Here is a 16,780-nt window from a genome sequence, read left to right as displayed (position 1 = left end):
TCGAAATAAAAATATTATACTTCAAACTGTGAACAATCTCTAAGAAAACATTTTTCCACAAAAGGACCAATCAATACATTTTTATAACCTTATATTTATATTTATTTTTTTTTTTAGGCACGCATTATATAATTAACTATTAAAGTAGTAAGATTAAATTATCATTTAAGCATAATTTTATAGTCAACGACGCGAATAAGCCGAGACGGTAACCTAGTAATAATATAAGTTTAGTATTTAATTTAGTAATAAGACATTTTTAAGTAGCAATAGCATTAAAAAATGAGGGCATTTTTTCCAAAAAACAACGGGGAGTGTCGTATATTGCAGACAGTCGTCAAAATAATATTATTTAATATATATGTAATATAGGTGGGAATATTTCAAATTGTAAATTATTGACATAGGTCAGGCCAGCGAAGCAATAATGTGCTGAGGCGACAATAATATTTTCTATATAACACCGCCGTACGCGCAGGCACGGCCCCCGTTGTCGCTGAGTGATTCGGCGAGAACGTAGCTACGACGTGCGTGTGAAACGCCGATCGTAGTACGGGCTAGGCGATCTCAATTTGCTAAGTGTTTTATTTATGTTTGTTTTAAATACAATAAAAGTGTTTCCGACCTGAAAACCCGAGTTAAACATTATTTTAGTCATTCTTACGTTCTTACCTTTTATAGGAACAGCCCCGGGATATACGTACTATGTGTCAATGAAGTTTTATTAAACTGAATAGTGCCAAGGTATATGTAATCTTTGAGTCATTTCAACTAGATAGGAACGAACTAAGAATTGACAAGCGCCTACCATCGTACCTCAACGAGTTAACAGTGCCATTCTAATTAACTATAGAGAGTGTCATTAACTAGAGAATACGAGGGTAAGGCGATAGTTGGTTTACCGCGTATTATCTAATACGGGTGATACCACAGAGTGGCGCCCAACGGGGTTCTTATTCACGGGCGGAGACATTTTGTGCGTGTGCCCTGGTACCTCAACCTTGGCACGTTTAATTTTTCGAAGTGTTTATGTACGAGAAGTACAACAGTTTTTACGTGTGGTCTGGGAAAAATTCCCTTGGCACACCAATTTTTTTGTACAAGTGAAGTACGACAATTGTGTACGTTTCGGGTAGTAAAACCCGGAGCAAGTTTAGTGTTTTTACCTGTTAAAGTAAAATATACTTTTTGTGTGTGTTTTGGGGTGCAGTAGTAACCCAGAACGCAATTTTGTGCGTGTGTATACCGAGTGAGTAACACATACGCGTTCGATAAATTTTTCTTACGGAAAAAGTAACGCTTGTACCTCGTGAGTACACCAATATATATTTTTTTTGTTTTTTTTTGTACAAGTGAAGTGCGACTAATTGTACATTTCTGGTAGTGTAACCGGGAGCAAATTTTTAGTGCCTTACAAGTTAAAATAACAGTTATAAGAGTTTTGGGTACAGTAGAAACCCAGAACGCAATTGTGTGCGTGTATACCGATTAACTAACAAATACGCGTTCGATTTTTGTCTTACCGACAAGACAACGTTTGTGCCGCGTGAGTACAATTTTGCTAACCGTGCGTCTACACATATACGCCAAGGTGAGCAACGTTTTGTAATATACTTAAATATTAATATTAGGATTGTAGATTAGTTTTTTTAATAATTTAAATAATTTTTTACTTTAATTTTCGTTCGCCCTTTAAAATTGTATTTAGTTTATTTCAAAAAAAAAATATATTTTAATTTTAATTCTTAAATTATTCAAAAATTAAGTAGTTATTGTTAAGTATAAATATATTAATAAAAATCAACTTCTTTCATTACAAAATTTTTCTTTAATTCAATTAAATCTTAATATGATTTGAATGACGAAGAGCTTATAGCCTTAGGTTCGAAAATTACTAAATTAACAGATATTTATTCACACAAAAAATCAGAACTTATTGAACTATGCAAATCTAAACAATTAAAAAGCGTAGGAACCGTAGATAATCTAAGGGCTAGATTATCAAAATATTATAAAGGGATCACAGAATTAGACGACATTGAAGAAACCTTAAGCGAATTACAAAAACACGAAGTTCAAGAAAATTCAATAAAAGATAAAATCGACATTAAAGATTTACTCATACAAAGTAACTTAAGTGATTCAAGTCCTGAAACAAGTAATAGTACAAAAAATAAATCAATTACTAACGACATTAAAAATATAACTAACGATTTAGAAATTAACGCAAATAAATTAATAATTCAGACAGACAAAATTTTAGACACTAGTAATACTTTATATCAAAATAATTTAGAGCAAACCTCTGACAATAATTATAATAATTTAATAAACTTAAATCCTAACGAACCAACAAAAAAAGAACACATATACGAAGATATCGAAAGTCCAATTAAAACTGAATCGAACTTAAATACCACCTTCTTTAGCAACTCACAATTTGTAATAGAAAACACACCTGAAAAACAAAATAATTTAAAAAATAAAAATCCAAAACACAAAATGGAAAAAATGATAATTAAACCAGATAGTTTTTCCGGACAAGGAGACATCAAAACATTTCTTAGACAGTACGAAAAAGCAGCACAAATAAACAATTGGGACGACAATGAAAAAATGAAATTCTTATCAATATTTCTGAAAGATACTGCCAACAAATTTTTACAAAACTTGGAAAACAAAGGAAGAAACTGGTCATGGGAAAATCTAAAAAGCGAGTTCATAAACGAATTTCAACCAATAGGATACTCTATAATACTGAAAGACAAATTAGAAAATAGGAAACAATACGACTTAGAGTCAATTTCTAGTTTTGTTACGGAAATAGAATATTTATGTAGTCAACTAGACAAGGATATGAAAGAGGAAGATATTTGTGTTTACATACTAAAAGGTATAAAAGAACCTATATTACACACGATTTCACTTCACGACAACAGTAACTTAAAAAAGTTAAAAGAAAATTTAAAAAAATATGAACTTATGCAATTTAGAATTAATTCAAGAAGCTCAGGACTTAGCGAATACACAGAAATTTTGAACAAACAAGTAATGCAATTAAATACCGAAACAAAAGACAGCAACCAAGAAATTAAACGTTTAAATACAAAATTAGAAGGAATAGACAGTTATTACAAAAACAAAATTAATCAACTATGTACCGAAATGAACAATTTAAAAAAATACGACAAGACAGTAAATTTTGAAGATAGATCACGCAACAGAGACAAAAGTCCATATCCACACAAATCAGATTACAAAGGCAGGAACAATCATAGGGAAAAAAGTCCTTATCCCGATAGGTACAACGACTATAAGTTCAGAGAAAATAGTAAAGATAGATATAATAACCATAAATACAGAGATAACAGCAGAGAAATTAGCAATAATAGAGATAGATCTTATTCAAGGGATAGGAAAAACTCCTACGACAGGTCCAGAGATACAAGCAGAAATAGATATAACAACTACATTATTAAATAATGATGACGAAGTCATATTATACAATTTCTCCAATACCTATAGTAATATACCAAGAAACATGGTTATAGCAATTGCCACTGAATTAAATACGATTAAACGCGATAAATACGAAATAAAAAATATTAATTCAGACAATAAAATTATTAATAAAGAAAAAATAATAGTAACAAAAATAACAGAAGTAACGGATAAACAAGGTACAATAATACAAATACCTAACGAACTTAGCTATGAACAACGTATAAAGACACAAACACCAATAAACAAATTCAAGCGTTTATTCACCTCAGACCCTTTAGACTTAGGATGCGCACAAGTAGAACCATGTGAAATTAAATTTAAAACAGACAAATCGACATTTCAACCACCGTAATTAATTGAAGAAATCCGGGAAGGTTTCGAAAATCTTATAAATTTTATCAAGTCCCTTGAATAATTTTTCTGAATATTACTTTAAACAAAAACACAAGATTTAATATAACTGTACAAATTTAACTTTCCTCAAGATTTTATAACATGTAATACCTTTTACCTACCACTCGACAAGCCACCGTCGGAGACCAGCAGACCGCTCCGGCCGCCAACGTTCTTTCATTCGATTTCTACGGATTCATCATCAACCATCATTCTCCATTACGTCCCGGACATGCAAATTACAACACTGTCCACGACGAAAATTTTTCACGCAACCACACTAACCTCGTGTTTGGTATCATCTTTTAACCGTTTTCACGACACTGGATTTTCATTTCGGTTGTTGTGTACGACTATATGATGAGGACACCGCCATGGGCCACCGATGGCCGAAAGGCCAATCCACTGTACACAGTGTACACTACCACTTTAAGTCACCTTCTCAAGCCGGCTGTCACCCACGTTAAGGTTATATAATATATATATATATATGTTTGCATTATATAATGATTTTAAATCAACGAACAAATTTAATTTAACTACCTTAAAAATTTAATATTTCTACCTTTAATATTCCTCCAGAATTTTATATGTAATACCCTTTTAAGAACAAATATGTAATTTAGCACCAGATTAGTAAAATCAATAGCAAGACATTAGCAGATTTTATACTAACTAAACTATTGTAATATTATAATAAAACAAATTACATTTAAGGAAAAATAATGAAATATTAAAAACATGTTACAAAAGTAAAAAAACAAAAGAATAGAATGTATTTTCAGCATAATCAAAAATTCATGAGTCAACGAGTAGCAACAATCTTCTGAGACAAAGGGCGAATATAATATTTTCTAAGTAGACAATAAGCGTTAAACCAAAAATTATAGAAACAATAGCAAATAAAATTGTTCCATACGAAGACACGAAAAAGACACAGTCCAAACAGAAATTTGAAAAGCAGAAATATAGATATAAGAATAAAAATTACAAATCAAATTCGACAAAACGAAAACAAGCAAGATAATATTCAAATACTTACCTTATGAAATACAAGAAGAGAAGAAGAATTAACTAACACAGAATCAAAGAATGAAATACCATAGAAAAACAACGAAAATTATTGCTATTTGTCGAAATAAAAATATTATACTTCAAACTGTGAACAATCTCTAAGAAAACATTTTTCCACAAAAGGACCAATCAATACATTTTTATAACCTTATATTTATATTTATTTTTTTTTTTAGGCACGCATTATATAATTAACTATTAAAGTAGTAAGATTAAATTATCATTTAAGCATAATTTTATAGTCAACGACGCGAATAAGCCGAGACGGTAACCTAGTAATAATATAAGTTTAGTATTTAATTTAGTAATAAGACATTTTTAAGTAGCAATAGCATTAAAAAATGAGGGCATTTTTTCCAAAAAACAACGGGGAGTGTCGTATATTGCAGACAGTCGTCAAAATAATATTATTTAATATATATGTAATATAGGTGGGAATATTTCAAATTGTAAATTATTGACATAGGTCAGGCCAGCGAAGCAATAATGTGCTGAGGCGACAATAATATTTTCTATATAACACCGCCGTACGCGCAGGCACGGCCCCCGTTGTCGCTGAGTGATTCGGCGAGAACGTAGCTACGACGTGCGTGTGAAACGCCGATCGTAGTACGGGCTAGGCGATCTCAATTTGCTAAGTGTTTTATTTATGTTTGTTTTAAATACAATAAAAGTGTTTCCGACCTGAAAACCCGAGTTAAACATTATTTTAGTCATTCTTACGTTCTTACCTTTTATAGGAACAGCCCCGGGATATACGTACTATGTGTCAATGAAGTTTTATTAAACTGAATAGTGCCAAGGTATATGTAATCTTTGAGTCATTTCAACTAGATAGGAACGAACTAAGAATTGACAAGCGCCTACCATCGTACCTCAACGAGTTAACAGTGCCATTCTAATTAACTATAGAGAGTGTCATTAACTAGAGAATACGAGGGTAAGGCGATAGTTGGTTTACCGCGTATTATCTAATACGGGTGATACCACAGAGTGGCGCCCAACGGGGTTCTTATTCACGGGCGGAGACATTTTTTTTTTGTGCGTGTGCCCTGGTACCTCAACCTTGGCACGTTTAATTTTTCGAAGTGTTTATGTACGAGAAGTACAACAGTTTTTACGTGTGGTCTGGGAAAAATTCCCTTGGCACACCAATTTTTTTGTACAAGTGAAGTACGACAATTGTGTACGTTTCGGGTAGTAAAACCCGGAGCAAGTTTAGTGTTTTTACCTGTTAAAGTAAAATATACTTTTTGTGTGTGTTTTGGGGTGCAGTAGTAACCCAGAACGCAATTTTGTGCGTGTGTATACCGAGTGAGTAACACATACGCGTTCGATAAATTTTTCTTACGGAAAAAGTAACGCTTGTACCTCGTGAGTACACCAATATATATTTTTTTTGTTTTTTTTTGTACAAGTGAAGTGCGACTAATTGTACATTTCTGGTAGTGTAACCGGGAGCAAATTTTTAGTGCCTTACAAGTTAAAATAACAGTTATAAGAGTTTTGGGTACAGTAGAAACCCAGAACGCAATTGTGTGCGTGTATACCGATTAACTAACAAATACGCGTTCGATTTTTGTCTTACCGACAAGACAACGTTTGTGCCGCGTGAGTACAATTTTGCTAACCGTGCGTCTACACATATACGCCAAGGTGAGCAACGTTTTGTAATATACTTAAATATTAATATTAGGATTGTAGATTAGTTTTTTTAATAATTTAAATAATTTTTTACTTTAATTTTCGTTCGCCCTTTAAAATTGTATTTAGTTTATTTCAAAAAAAAAATATATTTTAATTTTAATTCTTAAATTATTCAAAAATTAAGTAGTTATTGTTAAGTATAAATATATTAATAAAAATCAACTTCTTTCATTACAAAATTTTTCTTTAATTCAATTAAATCTTAATATGATTTGAATGACGAAGAGCTTATAGCCTTAGGTTCGAAAATTACTAAATTAACAGATATTTATTCACACAAAAAATCAGAACTTATTGAACTATGCAAATCTAAACAATTAAAAAGCGTAGGAACCGTAGATAATCTAAGGGCTAGATTATCAAAATATTATAAAGGGATCACAGAATTAGACGACATTGAAGAAACCTTAAGCGAATTACAAAAACACGAAGTTCAAGAAAATTCAATAAAAGATAAAATCGACATTAAAGATTTACTCATACAAAGTAACTTAAGTGATTCAAGTCCTGAAACAAGTAATAGTACAAAAAATAAATCAATTACTAACGACATTAAAAATATAACTAACGATTTAGAAATTAACGCAAATAAATTAATAATTCAGACAGACAAAATTTTAGACACTAGTAATACTTTATATCAAAATAATTTAGAGCAAACCTCTGACAATAATTATAATAATTTAATAAACTTAAATCCTAACGAACCAACAAAAAAAGAACACATATACGAAGATATCGAAAGTCCAATTAAAACTGAATCGAACTTAAATACCACCTTCTTTAGCAACTCACAATTTGTAATAGAAAACACACCTGAAAAACAAAATAATTTAAAAAATAAAAATCCAAAACACAAAATGGAAAAAATGATAATTAAACCAGATAGTTTTTCCGGACAAGGAGACATCAAAACATTTCTTAGACAGTACGAAAAAGCAGCACAAATAAACAATTGGGACGACAATGAAAAAATGAAATTCTTATCAATATTTCTGAAAGATACTGCCAACAAATTTTTACAAAACTTGGAAAACAAAGGAAGAAACTGGTCATGGGAAAATCTAAAAAGCGAGTTCATAAACGAATTTCAACCAATAGGATACTCTATAATACTGAAAGACAAATTAGAAAATAGGAAACAATACGACTTAGAGTCAATTTCTAGTTTTGTTACGGAAATAGAATATTTATGTAGTCAACTAGACAAGGATATGAAAGAGGAAGATATTTGTGTTTACATACTAAAAGGTATAAAAGAACCTATATTACACACGATTTCACTTCACGACAACAGTAACTTAAAAAAGTTAAAAGAAAATTTAAAAAAATATGAACTTATGCAATTTAGAATTAATTCAAGAAGCTCAGGACTTAGCGAATACACAGAAATTTTGAACAAACAAGTAATGCAATTAAATACCGAAACAAAAGACAGCAACCAAGAAATTAAACGTTTAAATACAAAATTAGAAGGAATAGACAGTTATTACAAAAACAAAATTAATCAACTATGTACCGAAATGAACAATTTAAAAAAATACGACAAGACAGTAAATTTTGAAGATAGATCACGCAACAGAGACAAAAGTCCATATCCACACAAATCAGATTACAAAGGCAGGAACAATCATAGGGAAAAAAGTCCTTATCCCGATAGGTACAACGACTATAAGTTCAGAGAAAATAGTAAAGATAGATATAATAACCATAAATACAGAGATAACAGCAGAGAAATTAGCAATAATAGAGATAGATCTTATTCAAGGGATAGGAAAAACTCCTACGACAGGTCCAGAGATACAAGCAGAAATAGATATAACAACAGAAATCGTGGAGATGACGCAAATAGAAAACAGCACAGTAGGGACAACAGCAGAGAAAGATACTCAACACCGGAAAAATTTAATGGAAGAGAAAACATAATATGCTACAAATGCAATGAAAAAGGACATTATGCAAACGATTGCAATTTTTCAAAAAAACGAATAGCACCCGAGTTAAGAGAAAAATCGGAATATCTACCTCGGGGAACAAATAATATTAATTTAAAAATCGACACCTCTAAATTTAACAGAGATAAAAAAATTGAAAAAAATAATTATATTCATTTTGTAGAAAATTGGTACACATCAAAAAATGCAAATAAACTAATAACTAATGAAGTAAACGACGATGACGAAAAAGCTATAGAAAACATCGTAACAATAAGTAGTTTGAACCCACTAAACGAATTTCAAAGATTCCTACTCAGCAATAACGATAGAACCGACTTCCTATGCGATTACAGTGAACAGACGGTAAATATTTTATCATTACGAAATGATATCGCAATCGGCCATTGCACAAGTCAATGCCTTACTATGTCGAAGGGGATCGCATTACAATTTAGAAATAAATTTAACAACGTTCAAAATTTAATAGACCAAAGAAAAAAAATAACCGAAATTGCTTATTTGAAAAACGGAAGACAATGGGTTCTATATCTCATAACAAAAAATGAATATTACGACAAACCAGCGTACACTAACATTTTTAGAACACTAGCTAACACTAGGAAATTTTGTATTGAGAATAATATTACTACTTTAGCTTTACCCAAAATTTGCACCGGACGAGACAAAAAGGATTGGAACGTTATTTCTACTATGATTAAGTTTATTTTTCAAGACACGCAAATAAAAATTTTAATTTGCCTACTACCAAACAATGACGATGAAAAACAAAATAAATATTTTAAAAACAATGGTTCACAAACTAGTAATATAATCACGTTAGGGAAAAATTTCAATAACACAATTAACGATAAATTAAAAAATGAAATATCACAAATCGCGGGTTCATTCATAAAAACGGAAAATGTACCCGGAGACGGTGACTGTGGCGCCCACGCACTACGAATATGCCTTAAACAACATGGTATATATAGAAAGACAGTAGAATTATTAAATATGCTCGGCATTCCTAATTGCAAATCTGGCTACTATCTTAAAGATGACGATCTAGCGTTTATCTGTGACCAATTCAATTTCAACTTATATTTAATACACGAAAATTCCGAATATACAAATGCCATAATTTACTGGAAATTAAATAGGAAAAATATAGGGATATTCAATAAAAATTGCCATTGGACACCAGGAATCATAACAGAAACATATAACCCTCGTCATTTCAATAACATAACAATAAACACAGTTTTTCCTGACTTTCATACTATAGAAGAAAATGTAGACCATTTCTTACACGAATGTTTCGATCGCTTAAAATTATCCCAACAAAACCCTATAGAGAAAAATAAAACCGACAATAATTTTAAAACAGACAAATCCACAATATGGTACTCAAAATTTTGTCAAGACTGCGAATATTTGTCCACATCCAAGGACATACTAGACGACCAAGATGACAGAGAACAGTATTGGAGCGAGGGGGGAAACGTTATGTTTTGCGAAATATGCGGAAACTACATAAGGGAATATCGGAACCGGCCTATACAAGAAGACGAGAAAGCCATAGAAACCAAAAACCAGCTAATTCAACACAAAAATGAAATCAAAATCAACAATGAAATATAAGCGTAGATTCAGATACTGAACGAAAACAAAGAGTGCTATCCATAAAAATAAAATTAGACGGTAACGAACAAAATGCAATTATAGACACAGGCTCAAATATATCATGTATAGATTATTCCCTAATAAAAAATAAACAAGTCACTAAACCCAAAGAACAAATAACTATAACAGGCGCTGGCAACAACGAACTGATACAAATAGGAACAACAGAATTAATAATTACAATCGACACACGCCAATATCAAATCAAAGTATACGTCGTTGAAGGACTAAATTGTAAATTACTATTAGGAAACGATTTTAATATTAGATACAACCTAATAGTCGATTTTAAAAATAAAAACATACAAATCGATAATAATTCTATAAAAATGGACGAAATATGGTACGAACATAATGTAAATCACAACTTAAACATTTATACAACTGAAAGCATCACAAGTGCAACCAACATTAATAAAAATAAAATTAAAATTATATCTAACGAAAATATTACCATAGCTCCAAAGACTAGGTCAAAATTAAAAGTGTCCACAAAAATGCAAGACAAGCAAATGCAATATATAATAAAACCAACTGAGCGCCTACAAAATAATAAAAAAATAACTTTAGAAACTACATTATTAAATAATGATGACGAAGTCATATTATACAATTTCTCCAATACCTATAGTAATATACCAAGAAACATGGTTATAGCAATTGCCACTGAATTAAATACGATTAAACGCGATAAATACGAAATAAAAAATATTAATTCAGACAATAAAATTATTAATAAAGAAAAAATAATAGTAACAAAAATAACAGAAGTAACGGATAAACAAGGTACAATAATACAAATACCTAACGAACTTAGCTATGAACAACGTATAAAGACACAAACACCAATAAACAAATTCAAGCGTTTATTCACCTCAGACCCTTTAGACTTAGGATGCGCACAAGTAGAACCATGTGAAATTAAATTTAAAACAGACAAATCGACATTTCAACCACCGTAATTAATTGAAGAAATCCGGGAAGGTTTCGAAAATCTTATAAATTTTATCAAGTCCCTTGAATAATTTTTCTGAATATTACTTTAAACAAAAACACAAGATTTAATATAACTGTACAAATTTAACTTTCCTCAAGATTTTATAACATGTAATACCTTTTACCTACCACTCGACAAGCCACCGTCGGAGACCAGCAGACCGCTCCGGCCGCCAACGTTCTTTCATTCGATTTCTACGGATTCATCATCAACCATCATTCTCCATTACGTCCCGGACATGCAAATTGCAACACTGTCCACGACGAAAATTTTTCACGCAACCACACTAACCTCGTGTTTGGTATCATCTTTTAACCGTTTTCACGACACTGGATTTTCATTTCGGTTGTTGTGTACGACTATATGATGAGGACACCGCCATGGGCCACCGATGGCCGAAAGGCCAATCCACTGTACACAGTGTACACTACCACTTTAAGTCAACTTCTCAAGCCGGCTGTCACCCACGTTAAGGTTATATAATATATATATATATATATGTTTGCATTATATAATGATTTTAAATCAACGAACAAATTTAATTTAACTACCTTAAAAATTTAATATTTCTACCTTTAATATTCCTCCAGAATTTTATATGTAATACCCTTTTAAGAACAAATATGTAATTTAGCACCAGATTAGTAAAATCAATAGCAAGACATTAGCAGATTTTATACTAACTAAACTATTGTAATATTATAATAAAACAAATTACATTTAAGGAAAAATAATGAAATATTAAAAACATGTTACAAAAGTAAAAAAACAAAAGAATAGAATGTATTTTCAGCATAATCAAAAATTCATGAGTCAACGAGTAGCAACAATCTTCTGAGACAAAGGGCGAATATAATATTTTCTAAGTAGACAATAAGCGTTAAACCAAAAATTATAGAAACAATAGCAAATAAAATTGTTCCATACGAAGACACGAAAAAGACACAGTCCAAACAGAAATTTGAAAAGCAGAAATATAGATATAAGAATAAAAATTACAAATCAAATTCGACAAAACGAAAACAAGCAAGATAATATTCAAATACTTACCTTATGAAATACAAGAAGAGAAGAAGAATTAACTAACACAGAATCAAAGAATGAAATACCATAGAAAAACAACGAAAATTATTGCTATTTGTCGAAATAAAAATATTATACTTCAAACTGTGAACAATCTCTAAGAAAACATTTTTCCACAAAAGGACCAATCAATACATTTTTATAACCTTATATTTATATTTATTTTTTTTTTTAGGCACGCATTATATAATTAACTATTAAAGTAGTAAGATTAAATTATCATTTAAGCATAATTTTATAGTCAACGACGCGAATAAGCCGAGACGGTAACCTAGTAATAATATAAGTTTAGTATTTAATTTAGTAATAAGACATTTTTAAGTAGCAATAGCATTAAAAAATGAGGGCATTTTTTCCAAAAAACAACGGGGAGTGTCGTATATTGCAGACAGTCGTCAAAATAATATTATTTAATATATATGTAATATAGGTGGGAATATTTCAAATTGTAAATTATTGACATAGGTCAGGCCAGCGAAGCAATAATGTGCTGAGGCGACAATAATATTTTCTATATAACACCGCCGTACGCGCAGGCACGGCCCCCGTTGTCGCTGAGTGATTCGGCGAGAACGTAGCTACGACGTGCGTGTGAAACGCCGATCGTAGTACGGGCTAGGCGATCTCAATTTGCTAAGTGTTTTATTTATGTTTGTTTTAAATACAATAAAAGTGTTTCCGACCTGAAAACCCGAGTTAAACATTATTTTAGTCATTCTTACGTTCTTACCTTTTATAGGAACAGCCCCGGGATATACGTACTATGTGTCAATGAAGTTTTATTAAACTGAATAGTGCCAAGGTATATGTAATCTTTGAGTCATTTCAACTAGATAGGAACGAACTAAGAATTGACAAGCGCCTACCATCGTACCTCAACGAGTTAACAGTGCCATTCTAATTAACTATAGAGAGTGTCATTAACTAGAGAATACGAGGGTAAGGCGATAGTTGGTTTACCGCGTATTATCTAATACGGGTGATACCACAGAGTGGCGCCCAACGGGGTTCTTATTCACGGGCGGAGACATTTTTTTTTTGTGCGTGTGCCCTGGTACCTCAACCTTGGCACGTTTAATTTTTCGAAGTGTTTATGTACGAGAAGTACAACAGTTTTTACGTGTGGTCTGGGAAAAATTCCCTTGGCACACCAATTTTTTTGTACAAGTGAAGTACGACAATTGTGTACGTTTCGGGTAGTAAAACCCGGAGCAAGTTTAGTGTTTTTACCTGTTAAAGTAAAATATACTTTTTGTGTGTGTTTTGGGGTGCAGTAGTAACCCAGAACGCAATTTTGTGCGTGTGTATACCGAGTGAGTAACACATACGCGTTCGATAAATTTTTCTTACGGAAAAAGTAACGCTTGTACCTCGTGAGTACACCAATATATATTTTTTTTGTTTTTTTTTGTACAAGTGAAGTGCGACTAATTGTACATTTCTGGTAGTGTAACCGGGAGCAAATTTTTAGTGCCTTACAAGTTAAAATAACAGTTATAAGAGTTTTGGGTACAGTAGAAACCCAGAACGCAATTGTGTGCGTGTATACCGATTAACTAACAAATACGCGTTCGATTTTTGTCTTACCGACAAGACAACGTTTGTGCCGCGTGAGTACAATTTTGCTAACCGTGCGTCTACACATATACGCCAAGGTGAGCAACGTTTTGTAATATACTTAAATATTAATATTAGGATTGTAGATTAGTTTTTTTAATAATTTAAATAATTTTTTACTTTAATTTTCGTTCGCCCTTTAAAATTGTATTTAGTTTATTTCAAAAAAAAAATATATTTTAATTTTAATTCTTAAATTATTCAAAAATTAAGTAGTTATTGTTAAGTATAAATATATTAATAAAAATCAACTTCTTTCATTACAAAATTTTTCTTTAATTCAATTAAATCTTAATATGATTTGAATGACGAAGAGCTTATAGCCTTAGGTTCGAAAATTACTAAATTAACAGATATTTATTCACACAAAAAATCAGAACTTATTGAACTATGCAAATCTAAACAATTAAAAAGCGTAGGAACCGTAGATAATCTAAGGGCTAGATTATCAAAATATTATAAAGGGATCACAGAATTAGACGACATTGAAGAAACCTTAAGCGAATTACAAAAACACGAAGTTCAAGAAAATTCAATAAAAGATAAAATCGACATTAAAGATTTACTCATACAAAGTAACTTAAGTGATTCAAGTCCTGAAACAAGTAATAGTACAAAAAATAAATCAATTACTAACGACATTAAAAATATAACTAACGATTTAGAAATTAACGCAAATAAATTAATAATTCAGACAGACAAAATTTTAGACACTAGTAATACTTTATATCAAAATAATTTAGAGCAAACCTCTGACAATAATTATAATAATTTAATAAACTTAAATCCTAACGAACCAACAAAAAAAGAACACATATACGAAGATATCGAAAGTCCAATTAAAACTGAATCGAACTTAAATACCACCTTCTTTAGCAACTCACAATTTGTAATAGAAAACACACCTGAAAAACAAAATAATTCAAAAAATAAAAATCCAAAACACAAAATGGAAAAAATGATAATTAAACCAGATAGTTTTTCCGGACAAGGAGACATCAAAACATTTCTTAGACAGTACGAAAAAGCAGCACAAATAAACAATTGGGACGACAATGAAAAAATGAAATTCTTATCAATATTTCTGAAAGATACTGCCAACAAATTTTTACAAAACTTGGAAAACAAAGGAAGAAACTGGTCATGGGAAAATCTAAAAAGCGAGTTCATAAACGAATTTCAACCAATAGGATACTCTATAATACTGAAAGACAAATTAGAAAATAGGAAACAATACGACTTAGAGTCAATTTCTAGTTTTGTTACGGAAATAGAATATTTATGTAGTCAACTAGACAAGGATATGAAAGAGGAAGATATTTGTGTTTACATACTAAAAGGTATAAAAGAACCTATATTACACACGATTTCACTTCACGACAACAGTAACTTAAAAAAGTTAAAAGAAAATTTAAAAAAATATGAACTTATGCAATTTAGAATTAATTCAAGAAGCTCAGGACTTAGCGAATACACAGAAATTTTGAACAAACAAGTAATGCAATTAAATACCGAAACAAAAGACAGCAACCAAGAAATTAAACGTTTAAATACAAAATTAGAAGGAATAGACAGTTATTACAAAAACAAAATTAATCAACTATGTACCGAAATGAACAATTTAAAAAAATACGACAAGACAGTAAATTTTGAAGATAGATCACGCAACAGAGACAAAAGTCCATATCCACACAAATCAGATTACAAAGGCAGGAACAATCATAGGGAAAAAAGTCCTTATCCCGATAGGTACAACGACTATAAGTTCAGAGAAAATAGTAAAGATAGATATAATAACCATAAATACAGAGATAACAGCAGAGAAATTAGCAATAATAGAGATAGATCTTATTCAAGGGATAGGAAAAACTCCTACGACAGGTCCAGAGATACAAGCAGAAATAGATATAACAACAGAAATCGTGGAGATGACGCAAATAGAAAACAGCACAGTAGGGACAACAGCAGAGAAAGATACTCAACACCGGAAAAATTTAATGGAAGAGAAAACATAATATGCTACAAATGCAATGAAAAAGGACATTATGCAAACGATTGCAATTTTTCAAAAAAACGAATAGCACCCGAGTTAAGAGAAAAATCGGAATATCTACCTCGGGGAACAAATAATATTAATTTAAAAATCGACACCTCTAAATTTAACAGAGATAAAAAAATTGAAAAAAATAATTATATTCATTTTGTAGAAAATTGGTACACATCAAAAAATGCAAATAAACTAATAACTAATGAAGTAAACGACGATGACGAAAAAGCTATAGAAAACATCGTAACAATAAGTAGTTTGAACCCACTAAACGAATTTCAAAGATTCCTACTCAGCAATAACGATAGAACCGACTTCCTATGCGATTACAGTGAACAGACGGTAAATATTTTATCATTACGAAATGATATCGCAATCGGCCATTGCACAAGTCAATGCCTTACTATGTCGAAGGGGATCGCATTACAATTTAGAAATAAATTTAACAACGTTCAAAATTTAATAGACCAAAGAAAAAAAATAACCGAAATTGCTTATTTGAAAAACGGAAGACAATGGGTTCTATATCTCATAACAAAAAATGAATATTACGACAAACCAGCGTACACTAACATTTTTAGAACACTAGCTAACACTAGGAAATTTTGTATTGAGAATAATATTACTACTTTAGCTTTACCCAAAATTTGCACCGGACGAGACAAAAAGGATTGGAACGTTATTTCTACTATGATTAAGTTTATTTTTCAAGACACGCAAATAAAAATTTTAATTTGC

This window comes from Metopolophium dirhodum, chromosome 1 (genome assembly GCF_019925205.1).
Source record: "Metopolophium dirhodum isolate CAU chromosome 1, ASM1992520v1, whole genome shotgun sequence".
In the NCBI taxonomy this organism is placed as follows: domain Eukaryota; kingdom Metazoa; phylum Arthropoda; class Insecta; order Hemiptera; family Aphididae; genus Metopolophium; species Metopolophium dirhodum.
This window is presented reverse-complemented; position numbering follows the sequence as displayed.